The sequence below is a fragment of the Mus caroli genome, unplaced genomic scaffold (assembly GCF_978045245.1).
Source record: "Mus caroli unplaced genomic scaffold, Mus_caroli_1 scaffold_16, whole genome shotgun sequence".
Taxonomy (NCBI): domain Eukaryota; kingdom Metazoa; phylum Chordata; class Mammalia; order Rodentia; family Muridae; genus Mus; species Mus caroli.
Window position 1 is genome coordinate 431,758 of NW_028227271.1, and position 21,638 is coordinate 453,395.

The window sequence follows — 21,638 nt, forward strand, 5'->3', positions numbered from 1 at the left end:
TTGGAGGATTTTGATAATCTGTTAGATGAATTCTTAGATTCTAGTCTACAAATATAGATAGCTAGCCATATTTTGAAAATATTTTTGAAATATCTTTTTTTTTGTATATGTATATGTCTGTCTATATGTATATGGACAGTATATACTCGGGCCTTAAGAATTCAGAAGAGGGTGTCAAATCCCCTGGAACTGAAGTTAAGGAATGTTGTGAGCACCACATGTATTCAGGGAACTGAATTTGGGTCCTCTGAAAAAGGAGACACAACTCTTAAATGCTGAGCTATCCTGGCTGTATTTATTTTTAATACACAATAAATAGACCTGGTTCCATTTCCCCTGGAGAAATCCAGCTTCTGCATTAATATGTCAGGTCCTAGAAACTTCTGCTTCTGTGACCAATCATGACTGAGGTTTCTTCATGCTGATGATTGCTGTTCTGTTTGTGCTTGATTATTTTCATTGTTCCCTGTTGTCTCAGGGTTTTGTCATTGTGAAGAGATACCATGAGCAAGACAACTCTTATAAAGGCAAACATTTAATTGGGGCTTGCTTACAGTTTCAGAGGTTCAGTCCATCATTACCAGGGTGGGAAGCATGGCATCATGCAGACAGACTTGTTCATGGAGAAAGAGCTGAGAGCCCTACATCTTGATCCAAGGGCAGCAAGAAGAAGGGAGGGGTTCTTCTGCACTGGCCAGGTCTTCGGCTTAGGCCTTTAAAGTCCACCCCACAGTGACACACTTTCTCAAACAAGTCCACACCTCCTAACAGTGCCACTTTCCATGGACCAAGAATATTCTAGCCACCACATTACACTCCCTGGCCCCCACAGGTTTGTTCAAACACATGAGTCTATAGGAGCCATATATAGCCATAGCATAATGCAAAATATGTTTAGTCTAACTTCAAAGTCCCCATAGTCTATCATAGTTTAACAATGTTTAAAAGTCCAAAATTCAAAAATCTCTTCTAGAATTCATGCAATCTCTTAACTGAAATCCCCTATAAAATAAAATTTAAAAAGCAGATCACATACTTCCGACATCAAAGGATATATATCACTAGTCCAAAATGTCATAGTGAGAAAATACAAGACCAAAAGTCATCTGGGCAAACTCAAATTCTGTATCTCCATATAAGATATCAAAGTGCTCTTCAGGTCTCCAACTTTCATCACTATTGACTGCAACAAACTTCTTTCTCTTGGGCTGGTTCTACTCCATATTAGCAGCTTTCCTCAGCAGCTACTTGACAGCTCTCGCATTTCTAACTTTTTGGGGTCGTTAAGGAAACTTTAACTTTACAGCATTTTTTTCCTATATTTGGAATTCACACCTGATGTTCTAGCCTCCTCCAAGGGACTTAGGTCACTTTTCCAGCTCTACCCTATGTAGCATTCTAGGCTCAGGTTAAGTACCACATGGGTGAATTTTACATATTACCATGTCAAGCTGCCTGCACAATGTCTGTCTCTGAAACAAAACTTCTTTGTGTTCTGAGAAAACACTGCCCAGAAGATTCACCCCAGTGATGATGGTCTCTTCTTCAACACTGCTAAATTCTTAGCCTTAGCTAACCAGCATCAATTGTCTGAGTAAATCCTTCTATTCTTAATTTTAAAGCCAGAGCTTTATGGCTGACACTGCTAAGATCTGCTGCTTGCTGGTGCTTGAACGTAGCCCTCTGTATTATTACATTCTTACTGTCTATGCTTAGCTGTTCTGAGACTTGCTCTGTAGACTGACCTTGAACTCAGAGATCTGCATGCCTCTGTCTTCTGAGTGATGGGATTAAAGCATGTACCACCCTGCCTAAACCTAAGACTATTTTTTTTCTTTTTCACAAAATCTTAATAAATTCTGCATTGTAGTTCATTCTATATATAGTAAAGTTAACAACTGAGAATAGCCATAACAACCCATCCTTTGTTAATTTGACACATAATCATATTTTCTTATGTCCAAATGAAAACAATAACCAGGTCCGAATAATGCCTAACATGATGTAACCATCCTTTGTTCAACTGCAAACAAAGAAATAATAAGCCTACCTGGGTGGGATCTTGCCCAAGAATACCACTGTCTTAATTAGTTTATCTCCTTGAACACAGGATTTAGGTCCATTCCACTTCCCAATTCCCCTCTAATCTTTGAATCATAATTTTGTATTTTTCCTTTCTAAGCTTGCTATGCTTAATCAAAATGTTCTTCATGAGAGCAAACAAGAGGAAAAAGTCTGTACTGGGCTTTTATGGTGACTTTCTTTGTCAATGCAATTAATCTGAATCTCTTCATTTACCCTCAGACATACTCTTTATACAAGGGCAGAAAGAGCCACATTCTTCACCAAAACATTGTAAGAATGCTCTCTAAGCAATATTCTAAAATTTCTGTTCTCTTGACCAAGGCCCTAGAGTTCAAATCACCCTTAGCACCAGTGTCTTCCATATTCCTACTAGGATGGCCCATTAAGCTGCACCTAAGCATTCCACTGCTTTCTAGATACAAAGTTCTAAAATCCATGTTCCTTCAAAGATAAACATGGTCAGAACTATCACAGCAATACTCCAGTTCCTAGTACCATCTTCTGTCTTAGTTTTCTTGCAGTAAAGAACTGCATCAGGCTAGAAGAGTAGGGCTTACAATACTATAATAAAATAAAAAGAGTTAAATAAATAAATAAATAAATAAATAAATAAATAAATAAATAGGAAATATACAAATGACACGAGAGAGAGAGAGAGAGAGAGAGAGAGAGAGAGAGAGAGAGAGAGAGAGAGAAGGAAATTTGTGTCTGTTTTTGTTTTGTTGTCTGAATGACTGTTGTTCTATGTTTAATGTTGAAAAGAAAAAAATGGTTAAAGCTTTATCTGCTGGCTATACATCTCTTGATTCAGTCTCACTTTACACAGTGTAGGCTGATAAAAGGTTGCCCCACACCTTAGCCAGGAGTGACACGTTGAAATATTGGTGCACCAAACACAGACAATACAGAGAGGGTAGAGAACTTGATGTAACCAGAACTAAGGGTGTCCTCTGTAGGAGCCAGAGAGAAGATGGGACATCTCCCAATTTCCCTTTGTCCCTGGGAGAGTTCTGGAATCCATTTTCCTTCTCTCTTGATCTCTCTCTCTCTCTCGTGTCATTTGTATATTTCCTTATTTCTTCTTCTTCTTCTTCTTCTTCTTCTTCTTCTTCTTCTTCTTCTTCTTCTTCTTCTTCTTCTTCTTCTTCTTCTTCTTCTTCCTCCTCCTCTCTCTCTCTCTCTCTCTCTCTCTCTCTCTCTTTCTCTCTCTCTCTTTCTCTCCCTCTCTCTTTTTCCCTGCATTTCTATAATAAAGCTCTTAAACCATAGAGAGTCTCTGTTCCATCAAGATCCACTGCACACTCTGGTCAGTGTTGGGAACCTTCCCCCTTATCCCTCTTTCCTATAAACCCGGGGTGACAGGGTGTCACCTCAGGGTCCCCAGTCAGGGGCTGCCCCTTGTCCACCCCCTCCAAGTGGGGTCAGAGGATTAGATGCCCACCTGGGGCCAAGTGGAAAGTGTTCTGCAGCTCTCCCTGCATATACCTGCCCAGAGCACAGGAACTCTGTCTGGACTTGGGCTATTTCTCCCCCCTTCCTTCCCAGGACCCCCTTTTTTTGTTCCCAACAATGAAAGAACAACATCCTCCAAAAGTGTACAAGATGAGACCATATAAATGAGAAGTGGAATTAATAAAACAGAAATTAAAGCATAAGCAATAAAAAGAATTAAATGAAGCAGCTTCCATCAACTTTCTCTACTTTCTGCAGGGATGTTGCCTTAATTTGTGCTTGTCTCAAAATACATATTTATTCATCCATAAAATTTTAAAGATAGTCTTGCAGGAAGTACCATTCTTGATTCACAGTTTGTTGCTTTCAGAGGTTGAAATAATTTTTTTACTGCTCTTCTACTCTTATGGTTGCTGATAAAAAAGTTTCAGCTAGTTATGATTTTTTTCCCTTGGTAAGTGACTTGATTTTTTTTTATTGTGCTACTTTTAGGATTATTTCTTTACAGTGTATATTCGATCTCCTAGCTATATATAATATGTCACAGAGAGTTTCTTCCTCTGCCCTCATTGATACTATGTGCTGTGTTAAGATGACAGATGATTTATTCTAAATAAAGAGGATTCTCATGGTGTAGCTCACCTAAACTTTCACTTGGCACATTGGCTGTGCCTCTCAGCTGGTTATTAGGATCATGTGCTCTTAAGCATCCTTTGTGTTATTCTAGGAGTGAACATTCATTGCTATGGAGTAATGTCCCACTGCTATGCTCTCGGTAGGAAGAGATCGCTACAATCTCCATCTTTCAAAGGAACAGAGAATATAGCAGAAGATTCGGTCAAAAGGATACAAAAACCAGAGAAAAATGCAGAGTGTCCTTGCACTAGTCCTTTGACTGTGGCTACCTTCATCTCCCATAGTAAATTTCAGGTCAGCCAGGACTACCACAGTGAGAACCTGTCTCAAAAATACAAAACAAAACAAACAGCAATAAAACACCATAGAAGCCTATGCGATAACACTGTATAAGTCTTAGGCTCTGTGAAGGTGGGTTGAGGTGGAAAGTTCTAGTTATGTGATATGATACAGGCTGTCTTGCCAAAGCAAGACCCCTGAGAGGACACATGATGTTTGGACAGAGTGTAAGTAGGACTCAACAAACAGTGATGGCAAGGTTGCATCACTAGTTTTGCAATGCTTCATTAGTCTCTCATTTTATATTGTTGAAAGAGGCACAGCAGAGAACTGCTAGCATTGGGCTGGTTCTGTTTGCACTGCTTGACTTGTGTCTATTAGTGGGAGGCCTAGCTGTTTCTGTTGGATCATGCCACTGCTACTGATTCATGTTTGGTGTCCTGACACTACTGAACTAGACTGCTGGTATCCTAACAATGAAAATTGTAATCACCACAAAGAACTACTTCTTAACAAGTCCACATACCCTTGTTCTATTTACCATCTTTTCTCCCCGACCTTTGGACAGTGGGCTAGAAGAATTGGGGTGGAACTGGTTGAAAACCCTTATTAAAGTAGGTTTTGAACAATCTAAACCTACAGGAGATGGCTTTATGGGTTGACTGGCTGGCTCTTTCTTGGTTCTGACTTCTCTCCTCTGATCTTTCCATAGAGGATATGTGGAACTGACCAGCTACAAGTATCTAACTTCTGATACATTTGGAAAGAAAACTGCAAGCATCAGATCAACTGGTCCTAGACATTTATCAATTTTCAGTACTTTATTGTAGGGATGCCTGAATCACAAAAGGGAAAGAAAACATGGCAACAAGTTGTTTCTGAGGAAACAATTAATATAGAAAATGAGGATCTTGTAAACTGTGTCACTAGAGTTAAACATTTCATAAGGATGTGGCCATGATATTTTTAAATGTCATCTATTATGGCATCTCCTTTCTGCTTTACTTATGAACATTTCTGGTACCCTCTAAGCAAAATCTGACCCAGTGACTCCTGAATGGTCACTGTTTATATGGTATATGAAGACATGCCTTGCTCTGTGCTGACACTGGAGCTTCATGCTCTGATTTCCCCACTCTTTGATTGTAGCAATGATTTGACAACTCATGTGTTGCTGTTCTTTGGACATGAGTAAAGACTTTTACCTACATTTTTAAGATGTCATATAAATATTGAATTTGGCTTATAGATGTTTAGAATGCTAGTTCTCCTCATCTTCTAATCTATAATTTATATGTATATATATATATATATATGTATATGTATATATTGGACATCATATCTTAAATTTAAACGTGTTTGGGTTTCCTAATTCTATGTGTCTTTTTATCATTTCCAAACATTGTTGGCAAGTACATGGCTAATTTTAGTAAACTATCTTTGAGAAGGTAATCAAAATAAAACCAATGAATGTATATTAGTTTTTACATTTTCTATTTTACCTCTGTGACTCCTTGGCCTCTGGGTCTCTCAGGACTAATGTTATCCATGTGAAAATTAGCACCATTGTTCACTCAGTGTTTTATAACTTATTTTTATTCTTGGTTTTAAGAGAAGACAATGGCAGATGCTCCATATAAGGCATCTGGTACTGTTGAGCCTGGCTATCCTTCATTTCTTTCCTGTCATGTCCATTTTCCCTCTCCAGGCTCATCTTCCTCAACTTGCATGTGGCCAAATAGCCAACAGCAGAGAAAGCTACATTCCTACTTATAAAGTTCATTTTTAGTCTAGGTAACAGATTAATTTTACCTGTATCTTTGTAGACAAGTAGCAAACATAAACTTTCAGAATTTTTAAACAATGCTATGAAGTCATGTAAAGCTATCATAAGTTGAAAGAATGAATACATAACTGTCTGTGGAAAACAGAACAGCTGCCCCTGCAGAGAATGATCACACTACAGTTCCAGAAGCTTCTATGGAGTGAAGGATCAGGACAACATGGTAGGATATCATGAGATGAGGATGATAACAGGAGTCCCACAAATCCAGGGGTCTAGGCTTTGTTCCATGGAGCACTATACATGTCAGCTATAAAGAGTGTTTGTTTCTCTTTTGTGATTAGAGAATTGAGTATTTGACTGATGAATTTCTTGATGTCTTCAGGCTGTACTATCTATGAGTGGGAACACATGTGACTGATTTTTCTATGCTCATGTCTGGGACAGAGTCTTGTGTTTCTTTTCCATCAATCTTATTGCCCATGGTAGAAGCCTCAACCTCTTCATGTCCCAGAAATGGCAGTATCATGTAGAATGAGACAAGAAAAATTACAGATGGACTGAACCTATTGCAGAATTGCATAGATGCATTTAGATTGAGGAAGGTGTATTCAGCTGAGTACAAGACCCTTCGTGTAACCTCCCCATTATGAACCCTGTTTGCTCAGGTTTCAGTGTTAGCTAGAAGAGAGCATGGGGCAGAGCTTGCTACCCTATTGTTCTGCCACTCCCACTGCCTGCCCCCTTGCTGTTCCGGATTCAAACACATGGTCACCTGTAACTTTACTCCAGGATGATTTGGCGTGAAAGGGCCCCTTCCCCTGCTTCATACCTGAGTGTTGGAAATAGTAAAATCGAACCTTGATCAGACTGGTTGTCTTGGTTCCATCTTTATCTCGCAGCCTAGGCCCCCCACCCCTCTTCTCTTGCAGATTCCAAGATACCTTTCCAGAGTAGAACCCAGACATGTGAGCAGCTGGCCGGCCACAACATCTTCTAAAGATAGAGTCTATGTCTCAGGCCAAATTTTTATTCTTGAATTCTACTTCTGCAGATTCTGCTGCCAATGCCAAAGATACCTCTATCTATTTGTTCAAGTTAAACTGGGTAAGATCATTTCATCTAAGCCTCTCCTTATGTGGATCCAGGATTCAGTGCATTCTCTACTTCCATAACTAAACATACTTCAGGGAGGGAGATGAAGAGAGAGAGAGAGAGAGAGAGAGAGAGAGAGAGAGAGAGAGAGAGAGCAGACTTTGGGAGAGTGGGAGTGGGAAGTGAATAAGAAGGAGAGAGGAAAGAAAACAGTTTTAGAGATTGAGGGAGAGACAGAATCCATACATACCCTTGTCTTGTCCACATTTTTATCATTATTAATTTCTTATTCTTTTTCCAAATCAACCTAATAAGTAAACATGAGAGAAGCCAAAGTATTGCAATTTCATTGCTACCTTAGCAATTTCAATGCCATCATTTTGCAGTATGAGTATTTTAAAGATATATTGTAAATTTAATAAAACTCAGTAGTAAGTATAACCTGCATATAGCATGGTACCTGCTTATCTCTGATGTTTAACTGAATTTTTTTTCTCTTATTGGATTATACCAAGAGTAGAAATGTTTTACATTCCTGGAGCAATCTGCTTTTATTGTTATTCAGGATATTTCTGGGAATTTGCTATTTTACTCTATCTTAATGACCTTTTTTCTATTTTGATTTTTCCCCTTTAATATCAGGCCTCCATAAATTATGTTGTTTTATATTATAAATACATGTCAAGAACCATGTTATAGAATCCACAGACTTATTTAAATCTCACAGACACTCTAGGAGATGAACACTGTCAAGGTCAAGGTAAAGAGATGTGGAATTGTGATGTGAACATTGCCCTCATATAGTACACAGGCTAAGAATTCTCTAGAATCACTTTTCCTTCATTGATGTGTGGCCTTCCTGGTATTTTCGCAGAAATCTCTACTGAGAAGACTCTTGCTGAACACATAGCCATCCCCTTAGCAGAGGAGCTAATTTACTTTGTACCATAACAGAGGGAAAAAATATATAAATATATATACAATATATTTAAAATATAATATATATAATATGATATATATATGTGTGTGTATATATATATATATATATATACACACACATATATATATCTTGTCTTCCTTTCAGATCACCATGGACTAAGGCTGATCTTCAATAACAACATAAATAATAGAAAGCTAACATTCACGTGGAAACTGAACAACACTCTTCTCAATGATACCTTGGTCAAGGAAGGAATAAAGAAAGAAATTAAGGACTTTTTAGAGTTTAATGAAAATGAAGGCACAACATACCCAAACCTATGGGACTCAATGAAAGCATGTCTAAGAGGGAAACTAATAGCTCTGAGTGCCTCCAAAAAGAAACTAGAGAGAGCACACACTAGCAGCTTGACAACACACATAAAAGCTCTAGAACAAAAGGAAGCAAATTTTCCCAAGAGGAGTAGACGGCAGGAAATAATCAAACTCGGGGGCGAAATCAACCAAGTGGAAACAAGAAGAACTATTCAAAGAATCAACCAAATGAGGAGCTGGTTCTTTGAGAAAATCAACAAGATAGATAAACCCTTAGCCAGACTCACTAGAGGGCACAGGGACAGCATCCTAATTAACAAGATCAGAAATGAAAAGGGAGACATAACAACAGATCCTGAAGAAATCCAAAACACCATCAGATCCTTCTACAAAAGGCTATACTCAACAAAACTGGAAAACCTGGATGAAATGGACAAATTTCTAGACAGATACCAGGTACCAAAGTTAAATCAGGATCAAGTTAATGATCTAAATAGTCCCACATCCCCTAAAGAAATAGAAGCAGTCACTAATAGTCTCCCAACCAAAAAAAGTCCAAGACCAGATGGATTTAGTGCAGGGTTCTATCAGACCTTCAAAGAAGATCTAATTCCAGTTCTTCACAAACTATTCCACAAAATAGAAGCAGAAGGTACTCTACCCAATTCATTCTATGAAGCCACAATTACTCTGATACCTAAACCACAGAAAGATCCAACAAAGTTAGAGAACTTCAGACCAATTTCCTTTATGAATATCGAAGCAAAAATACTCAATAAAATTCTCGCTAACTGAATCCAAGAACACATTAAAACAATCATCCATCCTGACCAAGTACGTTTTATTCCAGGGATGCAGGGATGGTTTAATATATGGAAATCCATCAACGTAATCCAGTATATAACCAAACTCTCAAAGACAAAAACCACATGATCATCTCATTAGATAAGGAGAAAGCATTTGACAAACTCCAACACCCATTCATGATAAAAGTCTTGGAAAGATCAGGAATTCAAGGCCCATACCTAAACATGATAAAATCAATCTACAGCAAACCAGTAGCCAACATCAAAGTAAATGGTGAGAAGCTGGAAGAAATCCCACTAAAATCAGGGACTAGACAAGGCTGCCCACTTTCTCCCTGCCTATTCAACATTGTACTTGAAGTCCTAGCCAGAGCAATTCGACAACAAAAGGAGATCAAGGGGATACAAATTGGAAAGGAAGAAGTCAAAATATCACTTTTTCAAATGATATGATAGTGTATATAAGTGACCCTAAAAAATCCACCAGAGAACTCCTAAACCTGATAAACAGCTTTGGTGAAGTGACTGGATATAAAATTAACTCAAACAAGTCAATGGCCTTTCTCTACACAAAGAATAAACAGGCTGAGAAAGAAATTAGGGATACAACACCCTTCTCAATAGTCACAAATAATAAAAAATACCTTGGCGTGACTCTAACTAAGGAAGTGAAAGATCTGTATGAAAAGAACTTCAAGCCTCCAAAGAAAGAAATTAAAGATCTCAGAAGATGGAAAGATCTCCCATGCTCATGGATTGGCAGGATCAATATAGTAAAAATGGCTATCTTGCCAAAAGCAATCTACAGATTTGTGGAGAGCCGTGCTGCGAGCAATCGCCATTATAAGATGGCGCTGGCCTCTGCTGTGCCTAATTAGTAAACAAGCCTTGTGCACAAGTGCGAGAGTGAACTCAAGCCTAGTCACTGCCCATCTCGTGGAGTAGTAATGGGATGATGCAACAAATCAGGAGCTGACATGCCACATCAGGTGCTGAAATGCCATGGCTGAGGGCTATATAAGCAACACCACTTTCCGGGGTCGGGTCTTCCCTCCTAAAGAAGCAATATAGCTTTTTGCAGCTGGGCGCACACCTTTAATCCCAGCACTCAGGAGGCAGAGGCAGGCAGATTTCTGAGTTCGAGGCCAGCCTGGTCTACAAAGTGAGTTCCAAGACAGCCAGGGCTATACAGAGAAACCCTGTCTCGAAAAACCAAAATAAATAAATAAATAAATAAAGCTTTTTGCTGCAGAAGATTCCGGTTGTCTGAGTGTGTTCTTGCCTGCGAGAATGATAGCTCGGGACAAGTGGTGCCTAGGAACCCGGGAACTTTATACCATCACACAGGCGCAAGGGAGATCCCCTGTTTGCGGGGCTGAATCAGAACTGCAGGACATTAAGGCTCTGTAAGGTACGTACAGTCTTGAAATTTCTCCAGAGTTAGATGCCCTTTTGATTGTTTTCACAGCGATTATTCCTTCCCTTTCGGTTTCGTTTTGCTTCCACCGCTGGAACTGCTGACTGGTTCTCAGTCGCAGCGACCAGTATGGGAATCTCCCACTCTGTAGTAACGGCCTTACGGTTGGTCTTGAAGCAGTGTGGCCTGAAAATCGCCACTAAGACTATAGAGGGATTTGTCAGGGAGATAGACCATGTGGCACCATGGTATGCTTGCTCAGGGTCATTAACTGTCGCCTCATGGGAAAAACTGAAAGGAGATTTATTTAGGGAACAGTAGAACTGCAAACTTAAAGCAGGGACCATGCCATTGTGGAAATTGGTGAGATCGTGCTTAACAGACGAGGATTGTCAGCAAATGGTTGAAGAGGGGCAGAAAGTTTTGGACAAAATTCAAGACAGTCTATCAGAGACAGAGCAGGGAGAGAGAGTAAGAGCTGAGAGGAAACAAGGTGCACTGAAGAATAAAGTCCTTTCCACAGGCCTTGAACCCGAGGAAATGAGATATAAGGGGAAAAATGCCCTGGGAGAGCTTAGAAAAAGGGATGGAAAGGGAAAGAAAAGAAATCGAGCTGGGGAGGCACATAAGGAAAGGAACCTCTACCCGCCATTAGATGAGTTCAAGGCACTAGCTGTCAGTAGCTCAGAATCGGATAAGGAACTTAGCTCCTCTGAGGAAACAGACTTAGAGGAAGAAGCGGCAGGCTATGAGGGAGAAAGATACCAGCCAGATGAAAGATGAGTTAATCAGTTACAGAATAACATGAAAGCAGCTAGAGACAAATGTCAAATCGCTGTGCTGTCTCCGGGCCCTCAACCTCTGGGTCCTAGTGCCCCTCCGCCCTATGTGCAGAGGTATCATTCAGACTCATTCATTTCAAAAGAGGAACAGAGAAAAGTGCAGCAAGCGTTCCCAGTCTTTGAAGGCACTGATGGCAGACGCGTTCATGCCCCTGTGGAGTATATATAGATTAAAGAACTTGCTGAGTCAGTCCGTAACTATGGAGTCAATGCCAATTTTACTATAGAGCAAGTCAAAAGGCTTGCTACTCTGGCAATGACCCCCGGCGATTGGAGGACTGTAGTGAAAGCTGCATGTCAAGCTTTACAAACTATAGAAAAGGCCTTACAAGATGCTCAATTACAACGTATTGACAAGTCAAAGTCATTTGAATTGTGCGTATTAAAAACTGCAAGGTTACCAACAGCAGTCTTCTGGCAAAATGGACCCTTATTGTGGGTCCACCCTAATGCTTCCCCTGCAAAAATCATTGAGTGGTATTCAAATGCAGCTGCTCAACTCGCACTTCGGGGGATAAAAGCAGCCATTACTCATTTTGGGAAAGAACCTCATATGCTAATTGTGCCTTATACCTCTGCTCAAGTTCAAACCCTGGCAGCAACAACTAATGATTGGGCAGTCTTGGTTGCCTCCTATTCAGGACAAATTGATAGTCATTATCCAAAACATCCAATTTTACAGTTCGCCTTAAGCCAAGCCATAGTGTTTCCAGTAATAATAGCCAAACACCCACTTCCGAATGGGGTAGTAGTATATACAGATGGATCCAAATCTGGTATAGGTGCATATGTAGTAAATGGCCAAGTAACATCTAAACATTATAATGAGACATCTGATTAACACATCTTGTAGAGTGTTTGGTAGTTCTAGAGGTCCTTGAAACTTTTCCAGGACCACTCAATATTGTATCTGATTCCTTATATGTGGTTAATGCAGTTAATATGCTTGAAGTTGCTGGTTTAATTAGACCCTCTAGCAAGCTTGTTCACATTTTTCAGCAAATTCAGTCAGCCCTGTTACATAGAAGACATCTTGTATATATTACTCATGTTAGGACTCATTCTGGCCTTCCTGGCCCCATGTCTCATGGAAATGACTTGGCAGACAAAGCCATGAGAATTGTGGCTGCTACTCTGTCCTTGCAGGCAGAGGCTGCAAGGGAGTTTCATAAACGCTTCCACATGACGACTGAAACATTACGCCGCAGTTTCACATTAACCAGGAAGGAAGCTCGTGACATTGTCACCCAATGTCAAAACTCTTGTCAATTTCTGCCTACTCCTCATGTAGGGGTAAACCTCCGAGGCATCAGGCCATTACAGGTCTGGCAAATGGATGTCATTCATATTTCCTCCTTTGGAAGAAATCAATATTTACATGTTTCCATTGACACCTGCTCTGGTGTTATGTGTGCTACACCTTTAACAGGTGAGAAAGCCTCTCATGTTATACAGCACTGTTTAGAAGCTTGGAGTGCTTGGGGCAAGCCCACAATTCTTAAAGCTGATAATGGGCCAGCATATACCTCTACTAAATTTCAGCAATTTTGTCATCAAATGGATGTCACTCACCTGACTGGCGTTCCTTAGAATCCTCAAGGACAAGGCATTGTGGAATGTGCCCACCGTACACTCAAGTCTTATTTTATAAAACAAAAAGGGGGAGTTGATGACACTCTGCCCTCAGTGCCAAGAGTAGCTCTATCTATGGCACTCTTTACACTTAATTTTTTGAATCTTGACGAGCAAGGTCGCTCTGCAGCTGATCGACATAGCTCAGACCCTGATAGACCAAAAGAAATGGTGAAATGGAAGGATGTCTTATCTGGTCTGTGGAAAGGCCCGGATCCTATTTTGATAAGATCCAGGGGAGCTGTTTGTGTTTTTCCACAGAGTGAAGACAACCCATTTTGGCTGCCGGAACGACTCACCCGCAAGATAGTAATCAAGGATGGTGTGGAAGATGCTGACCTCCCGAGGACTGCTCCTGATCCTGACAATGCTGAACTTGTCTCAGGTTCCTAGTATGATGGGTGAACAGAGATGGGCCATTCTCTCAACTTTCCCTAAACCAATGCCAGTTCGCCATGATGCTATAGTTTTTCCAAAATTCTTTACTACTAATAAAACAGTAGATTTACCATATCTACCCTATGATCCTACCCAAGCACCATTAGGAGAAAATCGCTCTTTATTAGAACAGGGTTCTTTATGTTTTCAAATTAATGGACCAGGGAAATGTATTAAGCTCACAGCTCCTACTTTGGGGATGTTTAATGCGTACCGAGGAGGCTGGGTGAGCACAACCCAAGATACTTCCAACACAGATATAACCTTTACAAATCGGACCTTCTGGCAGGAGGCAATTTGGATTAATGGTACATTTCTACCACCTAACTTTTCAGACAAAGGATGTCTCCACCAACCAAAAATAGCCCCTCATTGTAGCTTGGAAGATGAAGGGCTGATCCTGCCTTGGTCTGATTGTCAATCCTCCATCACTCGTTGGGCAGATCAGAGTAAAACCTTTTCCTTTTCTCCAAACATGATGGCTGACCCAGAGAAGGAATTTGTTATGAAAAAGGGACTTTTCAAACAGGACTTTAGAATGCATCCCTTTCACAAGTGGGTGCTTTGTGGAGTCAATGGCAGTTGTACAGAACTCAATCCTTTAATCTTTATCCAAGGAGGAGCAGTTGGAAAGGCTTCTTTTACTGGCATCTCAAGATTTGCTCAGTATTGGGGAATACATGCTGCCTCCCTGGACTCTTATGGATATACTACTACCAGTGTAGAGATCACTGGGTTCAATAAAACTTTGGTAAACCAGATTAATTATCCACCTACCCCAGTCTGTGTTTACCCCCTTTCTTGTTTATCCTTTCAAATGATTCATTTGAAGTCTGTTCCAATGATTCTTGTTGGATTTCTCAATGTTGGGATGTAACAAAGGACACCTGCGCCATGGTGGCACGGATCCCTGTTTTGACAAAAAAGAGATTTTGGCATTACTGCTGCCGTAATCATAGCAATTTCAGCCAGTGCAGTTGCTGCTACAGCTGCAGGGTATGCTATGGCTAGTACAGTTCAATCAGGCACAAAATTAAATCAGCTTTCAGCAGATCTGACTGATGCCATCAATGTCCAAACTTCTGCTAGTACCAAGTTAAAGGGAGGGCTGATGATTTTGAATCAGCGCCTTGACCTGGCGGAGGAATAGATAGGTGTCCTATACCAGTTGGCCCAGTTGGGTTGTGAAAGAAAATTGGGCGCTCTGTGTCTTACCAGTGTCCAATATGAAAATTTTACTCATGCAGCTAATCTGTCTAGACAGCTTTCCTTGTATCTTGCAGGAAATTGGTCCGAGGGATTCGATGAGACTCTTGAGGCCCTGAGGGTGGCAGTTTTAAAGATCAACTCAACTCGAGTGGACCTGTCATTGACAGAGGGCCTCTCCTCCTGGATTTCATCTGCATTTTCTTATTTTAAGGAATGGGTGGGGGTAAGTTTATTTGTTGTTGCCACCTGCTGTGGACTTGTGTTCATGCTCTGGTTGGTTTGCAAGCTCAGAACCCAACAAACAAATGACAAGGTTGTGATAGCTCAAGCACTTGCTGCCATTGAGCAAGGGGCCTCCCCCGAAATCTGGCTATCTATGCTCAAGAATTAGTTCACATTGGTGGCTGGCCTCCTTTGTAGAGTTCGCCCTAGGTCATTTAGTAGTTACTGTCACATAGCACTGTGGTATCCAGGGACAGGCAACTTTCCTCATGCACAAATCAACCTAAGACACGGGGCCCGGTGGCGATAGGGTTACCCTATGACGGTAAAGGCTGTGACATTAGAGGAACGACCTAAGAAAGAAGCCATAGCAGATGGACATAATTACACAGACCTAGTCCAGTCTCATTTTAATAAAATAAAAAGGGGGAGATGTGGAGAGCCGTGCCGCGAGCAATCGCCATTATAAGATGGCGCTGGCCTCTGCTGTGCCTAACTAGTAAACAAGCCTTGTGCACAAGTGCAAGAGTGAACTCATGCCTAGTCACTGCCCATATTGGGGCATAGTAATGGGGTGATGGGTGAGCAACAAATCAGGAGCTGACATGCCACATCAGGTGCTGAAACGCCATGGCTGAGGGCTATATAAGCAACGCCATTTTCTGGGGTCGGGGTCTTCCCTCCTGAAGAAGCAATAAAGCTTTTTGCTGCAGAAGATTTCGGTTGTCTGAGTGTGTTCTTGCCAGCGAGAACGATAGCTCGGGTCACAGATTCAATCCAATCCCCATCAAAATTCCAACTCAATTCTTCAAAGAATTAGAAAGAGCAATCTGCAAATTCATCTGGAATAACAAAAAATCTAGCATGGCAAAAACTCTTCTCAAGGATAAAAGAACCTCTGGTGGAATCACCATGCCTGACCTAAAGCTGTACTACAGAGCAATTGTGATAAAAAGCTGCATGGTTCTGGTATAGCAAGAGACAAGTAGACCAGTGGAATAGAATTGAAGACCCAGAAATGAACCCACACACCTATGGTCACTTGATCTTTGACAAGGGACCTAAAACCATCCAGTGGAAAAAAGACAGCATTTTCAACAATTGGCGCTGGCACAACTGGTGGTTAACATGTAGAAGAATGCACATAGATCCATTCCTATCACCTTGTACTAAGGTCAAATCTAAGTGGATCAAGGTACTCCACATAAAACCAGAGACAGTGAAACTTATAGAGGAAAAAGTGGGGAAAAGCCTCTAAGATATGGACACAGGGGGGAAATCCCTGAATAGAACAGCAATGGCTTGTGCTATAAGATCGAGAATTGACAAATGGGACCTCATAAAATTGCAAAGCTTCTGTAAGGCAAAGTACACCATCAATAAGACAAGAAGGCCACCAACAGACTGGGAAAGGATCTTTACCTATCCTAAATCAGATAGGGGACTAATATCAAATATATATAAAGAACTGAAGAAGGTGGACTCCAGAAAATCAGATGACCCCATTAAAAAATGGGGCTAGAGCTAAACAAAGAATTCTCACCTGAGGAATACCGAATGGCTGAGAAGCATCTGAAAAAATGTTCAGCATCCTTAATCATCAGGGAAATGCAAATCAAAACAGCCTTGAGATTCCATCTCACACCAGTCATAATGGCTAAGATCAAAAATCCAGGTGACAACAGATGCTGGCGAGGATGTGGAGAAAGAGGAACACTCCTCCATTGCTGGTGGGATTGCAAGCTTATACAACCACTCTGGAAATCAGTCTGGTGGTTGGTTCCTCAGAAAATTGGGCATAGTACTACCAGAGGATACGCGCAATACCTCTCCTGGGCATATATCCAGATGTTCCAACTCGTAAAAAGACACATGCTCCACTATGTTCATAGCAGCCTTATTTATAATAGCCAGAAACTGGAAAGAAACCAGATGCCCCTCAACAGAAGAATGGATACAGAAAATGTGGTACATTTACACAATGGAGTACTACTCACCTATTAAAAAGAATGAATTTATGAAATTCCTAGGCAAATGGATTGACCTGGAGGGCATCATCCTGAGTGAGGTAACCCAATCACAAAATAACTCACATGATATGTACTCACTGATAAGTGGATATTAGCCCAGAAACTTGGAATACCCCAGATACACGATACAAAGCACATGAAACTCAAGAAGAATGAAGACCAAAGTGTGGACACTTTGCCACTTCTTAGAATTGGGAACAAAACACCCATGGAAGGATTTACAGAGACAAAGTTTGGAGCTGTGACGAAAGGATGGACCATCTAGAGACTGCCATATCCAGGGAACCATCCCATAATCAGCTTCCAAACGCTGACACCATTGCACACACTAGCAAGATTTTGCTGAAAGGACCCAGATAGAGTGTCTCTTGTGAGACTATGCCGGGGCCTAGCAAACACAGAAGTGGATGCTCACAGTCAGCTATTGGATGGATCACAGGGCCCCCAATGGAGGAGCTAGAGAAAGTACCCAAGGAGCTAAAGGGATCTGCAATCCTATAGGTGGAACAACAATATGAACTAAATAGTACCCCCCTGGAGCTCGTGTCTCTAACTGCATATGAATCAGAAAATGGCCTAGTTGGCCATCAGTGGAAAGAGAGGTCCATTGGTCGTGCAAACTTTATATGCCTCAGTACAGGGGAACACCAGGGCCAAGAAGTGGGAGTGGGTGGGTAGGAGAATGGGAGGGGGTATGGGGGACTTTTGGGATAGCATTGGAAATGTAAATGAGGAAAATACAGATCAAGTATTTTCATTGAAAACTGAAAAGCTAATATTCATATATAAGTTAATATATACCATATTTGTCCTCTGGATTCTGGTTTACTTCAGGATGACTTTTTGTAGATCCATTCATTTACCTGTGAATTTAATATTTTTGTAACTGTTGAGTAATATTCCATTGTGTAAATGTACCACTTTTCTTAATCTATTCTTTCACTGACAGATATCTAGGTTCTTTCCAATTTCTGGCTATTATGAAGAAGACCAATGAACATGGTTAAACAATTATCTGTGCAATCGTATCGAACATATTTTGGGAATAGGCCTTAGCTGTATTTTTTTTTTCGGGCTTTGTGCCAGCATGTCCACGTGAGTTTAGAACCCAGTCCAGCTGAGTCTCCAGTCTTTTCAGGGCTAAGCTGGATGGTGAGTGTTGATGGCCCAAAACAAACACACCCATGCCAGGAATCTTGTCAGTCTTTTGTTTATACAGGGTTGAGGAAGGAGGTGAGGATTTTTGGAAAGTCGAGATGACATAGGGTGCTGGGGAGAGTAACAGAGGTTATGGGGTGACTGACAGGGCCAATAAAGTTTTTCTACATCAGAAGTAACTATTCAAAGGCAGGCTTAAGCAGGTTGTGCTGAGTCACTCCAGCATGAAAGTGAGCAAGACAGGTGTTTCAACTTGAGCCAATGGCTCAGGCTTCCTCACTAGGCCTCAGTATCTGGCTGAATAAGGCTCAATATATTTGAGGTAGATGTATTCCAAGCTTTCTAAAGAACCAGCATACTGATTTCCATCACATTGCAGCATCACACATCATTGCAGCATAAGCTGTCATTTGTTTCATTGATCTTGGCTATTGTGACAGGTGTTAGATGAAATCTCAATGTAGTTTTGATTTGCATTCAGTGATGATTTGTATATTCTTGGACCAGTGTACTCGCTAGATTTGTGTCAACTTAACACAGGCTGGAGTCATCACAGAGAAAGGAACTTCAGTTGGGGAAATGCTTCCATGAGATCAAGCTGCAAGGCATTTTCTCAATTAGTGATCAATTGGGGAGTTCCCTTTGTGCGTGGTGCCATCTCTGGGCTGGTAGTCTTGGGTTCTATAAGAGAGCAGGCTGAGCAAGCCAGAGGAAGCAAGCCAGTAAAAAACATCCCTCCATGGCTTCTGCATCACCTCCTGCTTTCTGACCTGCTTGAGTTCCATTCCTGACTTCCTTTGGTGTGAAGGTGTAAGTTGAATAAACCCTTTTTTCCCCAACTTGCTTATGGTCATGATGTTTGTGCATGAATAGAAAAACTGACTAAGACAGATCAGGGAGTGCCAACTTTTGGAGATATGGTCTTGTTGGAATAGCTGTGACCTGGTCGGAATAGGTGTGTCACTATTTGGGTGGGGTTAACACTCTTACCCTAGTGCCTGTAAGTCAGTCTTGCACTAGAAGACTTTGGATGATGACATAGAACTCTCTGCTCTGCCTGAACCATGCCTGCCTTGACACTACCATGCTCCCACTTTGATGATAATGGACTGAACCTATGAACCTGTACACAGCCCCAATTTAAATGTTGTTTTTTATAAGACTTGCCTTGGTCACTGTATCTGTTCACAACAGTAACACTCTTCAGTGTTCTTCAGGATTTGTATTTCATCTTTTGAGAATATTCTTTTTAGATATGTATCCCATTTTCAATTGGTTATTTATTTTTATGTCCAGTTTTATTTATATATATGTTTTAAGTATCACCCCTTATCATATATATAGTCAGTGAAAAAAATATTTCCCCATTTTGAACTCACCCACTATCACTGTGTGAGCTAAACTTTAAAATTATAATATCCTCTTGATGAACTTTCCTTTGATGTATATATGCTCTTCTTCCCTCTCTCTTTGGATAAGTTTTAGGTTAAAGTCTATATTTGTCTGATATTTAAATGACTGTACAGCTTGTTTCTTGGGTCTATGTGCTTGGAATATATTTTTCATACTTTTACTCAGATATGATGTTTATCCTTGGGGTATGGTGTTTTTCTTGGATGCAGCAGAAGGGTGGAGACATAATGTCCATTTGATTGTTCATGTGTTTGTTACAGTGGTATCCAGACGTCTGCCTTTGGAATGATTGTAATTCATGGTACTGATACCTGGCCTGTGATCATCAGGTATATTTTCCATTCCTTCGTTTCTGTTGCATCTCTAGATCTTGAGTGTGTGATAGCTGTAGGTTACCTGTTAGGGACTACTCTATGCTCCTGCTTGGTGTGACCACTGGGGATCCTAGTCAGAGCTTGTTCTTAGAAGTTCACACACAGAAATAAAGATGGGCTAGAAGGCAGGGTTGAGAGGATTCACAGGGAGAATGAAAGGTAGTTTTGTCAAAAATGATTTGATTACCTAGTCAACAAGGCCTGAGAATTTCCAGGGATAGAATATCTTAAGTGTGGGCAAGTAGTCAAAGTGATAGAATAAAGAAGGATGAGGAGAGGGTCTGCCTAGTTCCTTGGGAATTGGAGGCAGAAAAGAAGAAGTTGCAGAAAGTGGTCTACTACCAAGCTGGAGATAAAACTTGGGAACTAGGATTGGAGTGTGGGAAGAATAATTAAAATCACTTACCTGTTATTGAAATTTTTAATTCCAATCTGGGTTTTCTATCCCACCTTGGACCATTTAGTTCCTGGAAAATCACACACAAAACTTTATATTGGCAATAATCCATAATCAACAGAAGAGCTGGGCAAATATCTACCCTCTATGTTATTAGAATCTACTCTCCTATTGATAACCCTGAGCTATTACTTACTATATGTCATCTGAGTTGTTCTTAACTACAATTGCCCAGCCATCAGGGCCATGTTTTCATGACTCAACTGAACCCATGGCATCTTCCTCCTCCACCTTCTTCTTGCCTTCTTGATTCTCCTCCCATTCCAAGCCCAGGAATCCTAAACCCCAACTCTATCACTTGTACCTAGCTATTGGATGATGGCATCTTTACCAATCAGAAATAACTTGGGGGGAAGGTCACATAGTGGCATTTAGGTCCACCTGTGTGCTCCAGACCCTGGGGGCTGAACTTAGCATTACAATACTCAACACTTACCTGATTCCCTGGCCAATGTGGCCAATGGGTTTCCAGGGAGGGACTATCTCAAGTGTTGGCAAATGAGATAACAATATGGGGTGTGGAAGAAAGGCTGATTCTCTGGCAGAGCTGGGCAGTCAATTTCCAGAGAAAGAATGCCTTGGATGTTGGCAGATAAGACAAAGGGCAAAATCTTAATGTCCTTGGTGGTGCTTCAAATTTTCAAATATCTAATATTATAACTTAATTAAAAGTTCCGTCCTCTTCTCATCCCCACCTGCCCCCAATCCACACACAAAATCTCTTCAATTTCCCCCATCCCAGGGAAAAACATGCATCCCCCTTGAGCCCTCTTTTTCACTTAGCATCTCTGGGTCTGTGGATTATAGCATGAGTATCCTTTACTTAATCGCTGATATCCACTTATAAATGGGTACAAACTGTGTTTGTCTTTCTGGGTCTGGATTACCTTACTCAGGATGGGTTTTTTTTTCTAGTTACATCCATTTACTTGCAGATTTTATAATGTCATTTTTAAAAACAGCTAATTAATTGTCTGTTGTGTAAATGTACCATATTTTATTTCTCTGTGCTTCTGTTGAGGGAAATCTAGGGGTTTTTTTTCTCCAGTTTTTAGC

At 40.8% G+C, this 21,638-nt stretch overlaps 1 long non-coding RNA gene across 1 annotated transcript in view; it reads right to left on the reverse strand.

Moving 5' to 3' along the window:
• Nucleotides 1–17,976: 17,976 nt before the first annotated feature.
• Nucleotides 17,977–21,638, reverse strand: part of LOC115030343 (uncharacterized) — a 65,961-nt gene continuing 62,299 nt past the window's right edge. Inside the window, exons 7-8 of the long non-coding RNA XR_015045597.1 lie at nt 20,532–20,592; nt 17,977–18,043 (exon numbers count right to left, since the gene is read on the reverse strand). This is a non-coding gene — a long non-coding RNA (uncharacterized LOC115030343). The remainder of the gene's footprint in view (nt 18,044–20,531; nt 20,593–21,638) is intronic.